Source organism: Hemiscyllium ocellatum, chromosome 10 (genome assembly GCF_020745735.1).
Source record: "Hemiscyllium ocellatum isolate sHemOce1 chromosome 10, sHemOce1.pat.X.cur, whole genome shotgun sequence".
NCBI classification, from domain to species: Eukaryota; Metazoa; Chordata; class Chondrichthyes; order Orectolobiformes; family Hemiscylliidae; genus Hemiscyllium; species Hemiscyllium ocellatum.
In genome coordinates, this window is record NC_083410.1 from 38,552,711 (window position 1) to 38,563,117 (window position 10,407).

The window sequence follows — 10,407 nt, forward strand, 5'->3', positions numbered from 1 at the left end:
AGCCCTCCATTTCTTCCTCTCACGCCATCCTAGCCAGTATCCTTCCACCGACACCCTCACCCACCTGGCTGAACTGGTCCTCACCCTCAAGAACTTCTCCTTCCAATCTTCCCACTTCTTCCAAACCAAAGGGGTAGCCATGGGCACTCACACAGGACCCAGCTATGCCTGCTTTTTGTGAGATACATGGAACAGTCCATCTTCCGCAGTTACATCGGCACCAACACCCACCTGGTGTGTTCCTCTGTTACATTGATAATTCATTTGCACTGCCTCATGCTCCCACGAGGTGGTTGAACAGTTCATCAATTTCACCAACACATTTCAGCCAGGCCTCAAATTCACCTGGACCATCTCGGACTCCTAGGTCCCCTTCCTGGACTTCTCCATCTCCATCTCTGGCGACTGACTAACTATGGACATCTACTACAAGCCCACCAACTCCCACGACTACCTAGACGACACCTCCCCCCACCCGACCTCCTGTAAAAATGCCATCCCTTATTCCCAATTCCTTCTCCTCCACCACCAGAATGACCAGTTCCACCTCAGAAAGTCCTATTTGGCCTCCTTTTTCCAAGATCACAATTTCCCTTCCCACGTGGTCGACAATGCCCTCCAGTGCACCTCGTCCATTTCCTGCGTCACTGCCCTTGAACCCTACCCCTCCCAACACAACAAAGACAGAACCCACCCCCCAGTCCTCACCTTCCACCCCACTAACCTCCACATACCTCGCATTATCCTCCGCCACTTCCTCCACCTACAAACGGACTTCACTACCAGAGATATAGTCTCCTCCCCTCCTCTATCAGCGTTCCAGAGAGACCATTCCCTCTGTGACTCCCTCATCAGGTCCACACCCCCCACCAGCCACACCCCACTCCTGGCACCTTTCTCTGCCACTGCAGGAAGTGCAAAACCTTAGATTAGATTACTTACAGTGTGGAAACAGGCCCTTCGGCCCAACAAGTCCACACCGACCCGCCGAAGCGCAACCCACCCATACCCCTACATTTACCCCTTACCTAACACTACGGGCAATTTAGCATGGCCAATTCACCTGACCCGCACATCTTTGGACTGTGGGAGGAAACTGGAGCACCCGGAGGAAACCCACGCAGACACGGGGAGAACGTGCAAACTCCACACAGTCAGTCGCCTGAGTCGGGAATTGAACCCGGGTCTCTGGTGCTGTGAGGCAGCAGTGCTAACCACTGTGCCACCGTGCCGCCCTAAACTATGCCCATACCACTCCCCTCACCTCCATCCAAGGCCCCAAGGGATCCTTCCTCATCCAACAGGAATTCACCTGCACCTCCAACAATGTCATCTACTATATCCATTGCATTTGATGTGGTCTCCTCTAACTCAAGGAGACAGGATGTCTATTTGAGGATCGTTTTAGAGAGCGTCTCTGGGACACCCACACCCACCAACCCCACTGCGTCATAGCTGAACACTTCAACTCCCCCTCCCACTCTGTCAAGGACATGCAGGTCTTGGGCATCCTCCATTGCCAAACCGTTACTACCTGACGCCTAGAGGAAGAGCGCCTCATATTCTGCCTTGGGACCTTACAACCACACGGGATCAATGTCAATTTCAACAGTTTCCTCATTTCCCCTCCCCCCACTTTATCCCAGACCCAAACCTCCAACTCGGCAGCAACCTCCTGATCTGTCCATCACCATTCTCCAACTATCCGTTCCACCCTCCTCTCCGACGAATCATCTTCCCCCTCACCTTCGTCTATCGATCACATTCTCAGCTACCTTCACTCCACCCCCCCCCCCCCCCCCCCCCGCCCTCCCATTTATCTCTCAGCCCCCCCGGCCCACAAGTCTCATTCCTAATGAAGGGCTTTGCCCAAAACAGCGATTCTCTTGCTCCTTGGATGCTGCCTGACCTGCTGTGCTTTTCCAGCGCCACACTCTTGACTCTGATCTCCAGCATCTGCAGTCCTCACTTTCTTCTCTGCACTCAGGAATTGCCTTATAAACGTCTAAGTTGGATGTGTTTGATTTCTTTGAGGACTTTTGCTGCCACCCAAGCCTTGCCATTTAACTGGAGACAGTAGGGCGATTAAGTCATACAGCATGGAAACAGACCCTTTGGTCCAACTCATCCATGCCAATCAAGTTTCCTAAGTAAGGTAGTCCCACTTGCCTGCATTTGACCCATATCCATTTAAACCTTTCCTATTCATGTACCTATTCCAAATGTCTTTTAGGTGTTGTAACTACATGCATTTACCACGATCTCATTTCACATATGAACATGTGTGGTATTGAATTTGCCAATCTTTTACAAGGGACTGAATTTTTCACCTCTGACCTAAGGTTTAATGTCATCATCACAACATTTGGAATACCGTAAGAATTGAAGTCTGCTTTCAGGCTTTCTACAATCTCAGGTAGTCATTGAAATCAGCTGGTTTACCTTCCAGTTGTTACAACATTAGTCCATGGTGACAAGCTAATCAGTGCCTGGAAGTGAATAGCTTCCATTGCTTCCGCCATGGTCTCTCTGGTGTGTGGCATCAGAGTTTCTGTAGTTCTGTTGATTGGTTTGCCCGTGCTGGTGTGGTCTTTGATTTCATTACTCACGTTCTGGCCAGTAAAATATGACCCTTGCCTTCCTCACACTTGACTCAGTTCTTTGGTGGCTTGCATGAATGTGCTTTATCATCCCTCTTTCCATCACTCCTTAGGAATAATTGAGCACGGTGAGCAATATCTTCTTCAGTTGTTTTTCTGCGTTCATAAACTAGCAGATTATCCACCATACTTCCTCTCTGGATAGATATTTATGATATCATATTGTCCATGTTAATACATCTCTGCTGCTATCTGTATCTCCTAATACCATCTGTATCTCCTGAACAGTGTCCAGGAGGTAGTTACAAAGCTGCTGCTTTCACCTAGCTTCATTTGCCAGTAACTATCCATCATTTAAGGATTTTGGCCATTGCAAGTTATGGCAAAGTTCCTTTGATGGTTAACGTAGGATAGTCATAGACAATGGTACAGTACTAAAACAGGCTCTTTGGCCTGTCTATGCTGACCAACAAACTCCAATCTACACTAATCCCGTTTACCTGCAATTGGTCCATAGTCTCCTGTAGCCTGGCATTTTAACTGCTCATCCAGAAGCTTCATAAATGTTGCAACAGTAGCTGCCTCCATCACCCTCTCAGGCAGCATATTTCAATCACAAGATGTGAAAATTTTTTCTCAGATCTGCTCTTAGCTACGTAATCCTCACTTTACAAGGAGATCTTCGCCTTAGTGAGACCTATTCAGAGCTTTATTTGGTTTAATGTTTTCTCTCAGTTTTCCAGGTTGCATCACAGCTTCTGTGTAACAAATCCAGTCTGTGGGCATTATCACTCTCCTGGTTACTCATTTCGTTTCTCCTCTTTCTTTTCTTTCAGTCTTCACTTGGGGAAGGTTGAAAAGTTCCTTGTAGATTCTGAAATGGTCTTACACTCACATTTACTTTGAGATGATATTTTCCACGAAAACGTCCTACACCTGTAAACACCGTTTAACAATTGTGAGTGTCTCGAGTCTATAATCTCTTCAGTGGTCACTATTTTAGCTGTGTGCCTTGCAAATCTCTTTTGACACATTGAGGGGTATTAATCCAAGTCATTGAGACTTATTCTGAATGAGATGAGTGTTTTTTGTTTGCCATCTATGATCTTCACTGTTCCTCTTGTATTGGGATCGCGTAGAGAATTGAGCTGTCAGCACAGGCATAATGCCATCATAAGTCTCAAGCTTACCTTCAATAGCTTCATTTTTGCATTACCGTATTGAGTACTTTACACAGGTCTATGGCGGTTAGGGAGTTGCATGACACACCGTTGTCTATCTAACAATCCCTATTGACTTGATGTTCACAGTTTGCAGCCATCATTCTAGTGGTCACAATCCATTTATCATCTTTCAAACTAACTGAAACAAGTTATTCGACAGCAAAGAGTGATTTGGCAGAATCTATACCTGTTATCTCTCCACAGGCTGCTAGCACTGCTTGTTAGGCTTCCTTCTACCCAAATGCTTAAGTATAAAATTCTTCTTTCAGTGTTAGATCTCATGGATTCTGATGAGAGTCTGAGTCATGGGGCGGTTTCAGGTAACCTTTATTGCAGCTTTATTTTCAGTACAGCTTAATTTCTTCAGAGCAGTAAGGCACAGAAAAAGTTTCAGAATGTCTTAACTTATACAGTCTAAACTTAGAGTGGACCACCTCCCCACCACCTTTGTTTGCTATTGATTAACAGAGTTGAGTTTATCCCTTCGTAATTGGATCTCTGGTACACCTGAAAATGTGTTACTGGAAAGGCGCAGCAGGTCAGGCAGCATCCAAGGAGCAGGAGAATCGACGTTTCGGACATTCCTGAAGAAGGGCTCATGCCCGAAACGTCGATTCTTCTGCTCCTTGGATGCTGTTGAATATTTTAATATACCTTGAGTATACAGAGCTACTATTGTTCTACTTGTGAAGACTGCATTAAGCAAACATTTTTCCAAGGTCTCTAACTACTGTCAGCCATGTTTTGCTGCATTAGCCATGAGTAGCCATCGGCCATTTTGGGCTGCTCAGTCATGGGCAGTCCCAACACACCACGTTCTCCATGCTGGATATGCCTACTTTTCCCTTTGTATGATGACCTGTGCAGTATTTGCATTTTGCCCTTTGTCTGTGATAGTTCTGCCGATTCAGGCTAGACTGTCTATCAACACAATGCGAGCTCTGGTCTGATTTGCCCTGAATATGCTGTAGCTGCTGATTTATAACCTCAGTGAGCTGCATACATCAATTGCATGTCTTAGAATCAGTTCCTTCTGTCTATTACAAGACCGAATTAGACTTGCTAACACTGGCTATTTCAACACAGTGAATTTAAAATATTCAACAGCCCTCAAATGTTCTCAAATGGTCCAAGCTAGACTTTATGAATAACTGATATCAGACACCAAGTTGATAGCTTGAACAGAAATTAACAACTTATTATTAATCTGTAATTTTAGCGACAAGAGTTATACAATACAATTATCTAATTAATGTCAAAGATTTAAACCCCCCTACTCAAATACATAGGCAAACAGATAGGCACAGTTCAATGATAAATTAAAAGAAAAATAAGAATTCTAATTTACCAGTGTAATGGTTTCAGAATGGGGACCAAGCCTTCTGAAATACTTGGCTCAAGGAGCTATTCACTAGCAAATAAGTTGCATGTTTTGCTTGAATTCCGAAATCACTAATTCATTCCAACAGCTTCTAGCAGGTTCTGAGGAATATTCACTTACTTCTTATAAACTGAGATAATTTTCTCTGAACTTTCACTGAGTTGATAATTGGAGGATAACTAGCAAGAAACCAAAACTCTATCCAGCAGCTTTCACAGCCACACTGTCTTTCTCATTACAAAAACCAGTTCAATGTCTGGTTTGCTTTTCTTTTATCATCCTCTTTGTTTGACTGATCAATATTGGCCTTTCCCTCTAAACAGTCAAGCACCCTTTGTCCTTCAACATAATGCATCTTAGGTGCCAAAATGTCCACAGTGTTCTTAGAAAAATAATCAACCTACAATTAACTTTCTAGGCCAGTTCCCATAAACAAATATCAATTTGTTTGTTATTTCTATTCTTTTAAAACAAAACAAGCTGTTTCTCAAAGTTCAACTATCAACTTCAGCTCACTGTTCGTCCAAAAATGAGAAAAATAAGATAATATTGTAATTGTCTCAACATTTCTCAGGCAGGATCTCTTCTGCTGAACACAACTGCGTATTTAAATACATAATCCTTTAGGTTTGCAAATTCATTGGATTCTGTGAGCTGTGTTAATGCAGATACATATTGTTCCATGGATCCCCCTTCACCACGGACCTTAATATTGAACATGTACCAGTCATTAGTTGCATTCAGTTGGTGTTCAAAGCTTGCCTTCACCTCTTTCAAAATTTATGCTACCCCTTTGTTTTGGTTCTTCCAAGAGATTTAGGGTGGAATACTGCAAGAACATAAATTTGCTATTCGTATCTTTGATGATTGGTACTTAACTCTGTTGCAATTTCATGATGTTGCCGTTATGAGTAGAAAGCCCATCAGTTCATCTTCATATCTCTTTTGATTTTGACCAACGCTAGGAGAAGGAAATATACAGTCATTGTGCTTTAACCAGTGTTTTCAGCTGTGACCTGTTTCGGTGTTCCCTGTCTGAGAAGTTTGGAAGCTTTTTAGCAGCTTTCAGCAATTCTAAACATTCCTGTGATCCGATTTGTGGCTGTGCTTCTAAATAGCTCTTCAATACTCAATCTTACCTTTACTATGACACCACATTGTGAGCTTACCAAATAACAGTCTTGCTTGTACTGCATTTCTATTGAACCTCAGATGGATGCCTGCAGTGAGTGCCCACAGTAGAGGTCACAACTACAGCAAGCCAGGAGACACACCTCTACAATTTTGCATTTCTATCCCAAATGTACATTATCTATTGCCCAGTATTTTGGAGATGACCATGGAGGTATTGCATGTTGACTTGTGATTAATTCATTCAAAGGAAAATACATTGCCACGAGTCTCTATAACTACTGTGCCAGATTGTTAATCGTTGTACTGGGTAGCATGATAACTCATTAGTGCATTGTGCCAAACTGAAAACTAATATCGATGTTCCTAAGTTTGTTTTGGAGACTACTTCAGATTGAATAATAAAAGAGCTCTTGTTCATTCACGCAACAGAGTTTGGCTTCATGCTGATAATTGGAATAGGTCACAAAGTCTTTGGTGCTTAATTTGGACACATTGTGCCACAGTTGGAAACATTGTAGTTGTTTTTGGTACAAAGAATGTCCCATGTTGCTCAATTCATATAATTAGTACTCTTAGTTTCAAATACAAATTCAGACCAAAAACCAAAAAAAAACTGACTCTTATCACATGACTATATTGAAGGCTTTACCTATTTATAAGCAGAAAGTTGAAATCGAATTTGACTTTACTTCTACAATAATCTTTCAGAAACTACAGCACTTGGTTTAGTAAATGCTAAACATTTGAGTGCAAGTGCTCTTACAGAGAATGGAGGCAGCAAACCCTGGCAGTTCCCACAGTCTTCCCAAGTTCACCTTGCTGCCTTTAGTAGAAAGCAATCCACCTCGGTTCCAGCAGGGATGGGGCCTAATGGCTGAGGTGGGGAGTTGAGAAATTGAGTTGGAATTTTTACTCCTCATTTTTGCCTGTGATTCCTTAAAACAGGAGAGAGATCACTGGAGCTAATAGTCTTTTCCCTTTCCACAGGCAAGATAACTTAAGGTACCTACTCAACTGGGGAAAAAAAACATTTCTGACCTTTCTAAATGCAGGTACCGCATGCATGTACTTGATGAATGTTTAGATAATTTTATTCAGCCTAAGCATTAAATCAGAGAGGCGCACACATAAATAGCAAGGGAAAGGACAGCCACTGAGCTGTTCTTGTTAATTAGAAATGAAATCAGGCTGATTCTATAATTGGTAGGTGATTCCTTCTGCTAGTTTATTGTTTGTGATGAAACTGAAATTTCTAGATATGTATTTCAATTTAGATATGTATTTTAATTTTGCAAGTTTGGGTTGTTGGAATTCTAAGTTAAACCCACATGGATTTCATGATGTGGAGGTGCCAGTGTTGGACTGGGGTGGACAAAGTTAAAAATTACATAACACCAGGTTTATTTGGAAGTACTAGCATTCGGAGCACTGCTCCTTCATTAGGTAGCTGTGCTCATACTTCCAAATAAACCTGTTGGAGTATGACCTGGCGTTGTGTGATTCTTAACTACATGGATTTGACTGTAAGTTTGACGTTGACAATTGGCTTTTGAAGGGAGAACGATATCACTTGTAAATACAAGTGGAGGGAAGTTACCTAGAGTTCCTTGTAAACTACCCAGATGGATTCCAGAAAGAACTTTCCAGATTCCTTCAGTTTTTGCTGGAAAGCCGTTCGTGAGAGAAATAGAAATCAAGCTCTGAAGTTCAGAAAAGTCTTTTGACAGGGTAACATGAACTAAGCAGTGCTCCTGAACAAAGGAGTTTGAATAAATGAAATGACCTTAGAATAAAATATTTTATTAATTCCAGTCCTGAGTTTTGGGATGCAGTTGGTGGGAAAGAAATGAAAATTTTGAAGTTTAAAAAAGTGAACTGTGTCAGGAATAGTATGGCACTTGAAGGAAACTATGTCAGGAGCAGAATAATAATAATTAAAACTGAGTTACCTACACTTCCAACAGATGGGTTGAAATTTTAATCATTTCAAGCCCATCAAATATTAAAACAAAGAGAAAACTCTCTCTGTGTGGGTTTTGCTGGGGTGTGATGCAGAATGGTTTTGAAATTGCAACAATGTTTGTAAACTGTGCCATGCATGGATTATTTCCACTGTGTTTAAAAATGTTGAATGTGTGTTATTAAGGGATAGAGATTTTCCCTTAGTTTATCTTCATTTCTATTGTTAATAAATTTTTGTTTTGTTTTATTGTTAAGACAATGTCTGCAGCACTGAATAATGTGTTTTTGTTAAAGCTTTATCACTTCAGTGAAAAAAGCTAGGATCTATCAAGCTAGGTTCCTATGAACATCAAACATACTCCACAACATTGGGGGCCATGAGATCACAATATGTTCAAATGGTGAAGCTGAAACTTATGCCATCGGTAGCATTCTGGGCTCTGGCCGTCTTACAAAATAAAAAATGCTCTAAGCACTCTCTGCAGCAAGAGCTGTGGAAACATTTGCTGCATCCATCTGTATTCTGATGTCATTGATTTCCCCTGTCATTGGTTCGAATGAGCCTAAAGCATGAAAGTGCAGGCAAAACTCAGAAAAAAACTGAGGAAACAGAACTTATCAAGTGTAGGAAAGGAAAGATAAGGATGAGAAGACAAAGAGAAATTAGATCAAAAGAGAAAAAAAAGGTGTAATTCAAAAGAAAATCATAGGAATACAGTCGAGACCGTAAGTCTGGACCTTTAGAAGATAATTTATCACAGTACAAATCGTTTACTATTATTTTGGTGCTTTGTGCAAGCTTTATTTGTTGATTTTCTTTGGAAGCGTGACCCCCAACAGCCAAGCAATGTCATTGACTTTACAAATTCACATACGTTAGTTCTCTTAAGCCAAACTGTGAAAAAGCAATTGAATATTGAATATCGAATATTGAATGTTAACCTGAATATTAATTTGCTGTATCTCTGATTTGATTTCTAGACTGAAATCATTCAGTATAGATCCTGCAGTAATGGATAGAAATTTTCACATCGGTTTGTATTGAAGAAGGAGAAAACAGGCAATCTTGGAACAAGAGGATCTGAAAGGATAAATGGAGGCCAATTGCAAATGGGTAAAAATGTTGCAAAATACTAAATAACACACATACATAAACTAAAATAATTGATAACAAGATGCACCATGAAAAAATGGTGATATGGTGTCTGCTGGTTTATCTTTATTCATAAAAGATGCTTATGCAGGATGTCCCAATTTAACAGGAAACATTACGTGCAATGCCAAAGTAAACAATTAAACCCGATTCTTTGTGTTGAATGGATGAAGTAAATAAAGGAGGTTTAATTCAATAAGCCGGATTATTTAAAACATTGGAAGGTCTTTGGCCATGAAACTTGGCTCAAAGTGCTTCTAGGGGTATTGGCAAAAGAATCCCAAAAACAAAAAATGGTTGCTGGTTGTTCACAAAGAATGCTTCTGGTTAATCCTGGTGAGTGTGGCCCAAATGGCAGTCCCTCCTTGACAGGGTAATTGTATGGATCTGCCATGTTTGCATTGCAAGCTGAAGACTTGGTCAATTATGACAGTAAACTTTCTCTTGAGTTGATTATGCATAAATCTGCTCATTTGGACTGACAAGTCCAGTTAGCAACATCTCTCAGTCGGTCCAAGCTGAAATTGTAAGGGACTCATGCTGTTTAAAAGGCCAACTATCCAACATCTAAGTGAAGTGCTTTTGATGTACTTCCAAGCTTTTCTTTCGAGAAAATTTGCTTCTGAAAAGCGGGTTTAGTTCCTCTTGAGCTGCAGTGTGATCTGAAAATGGATCACAGGCAGCAGAGAGAGGAAGCAGTACAGAGAGACAAAGAGGAGGCCTCTCAAGTCCCTGCTGATGAGGGGTCTTTAGGGAGCACATCTCCCACTCTTACCTGAGCCAGAACTATTTGAGGTATATATTTGCCAAGGCTGTGGGCACTGAATTGTGCCACTTGCTTCACACCAGCTTTATTGCATGGTGTGGGCAGCACTTTCAGTCATGGTCAAAATCATTACTACACTACATTTCTTATCAGTGGATCCTTGTAGTCAGCAGCAAGCAACATGTCCA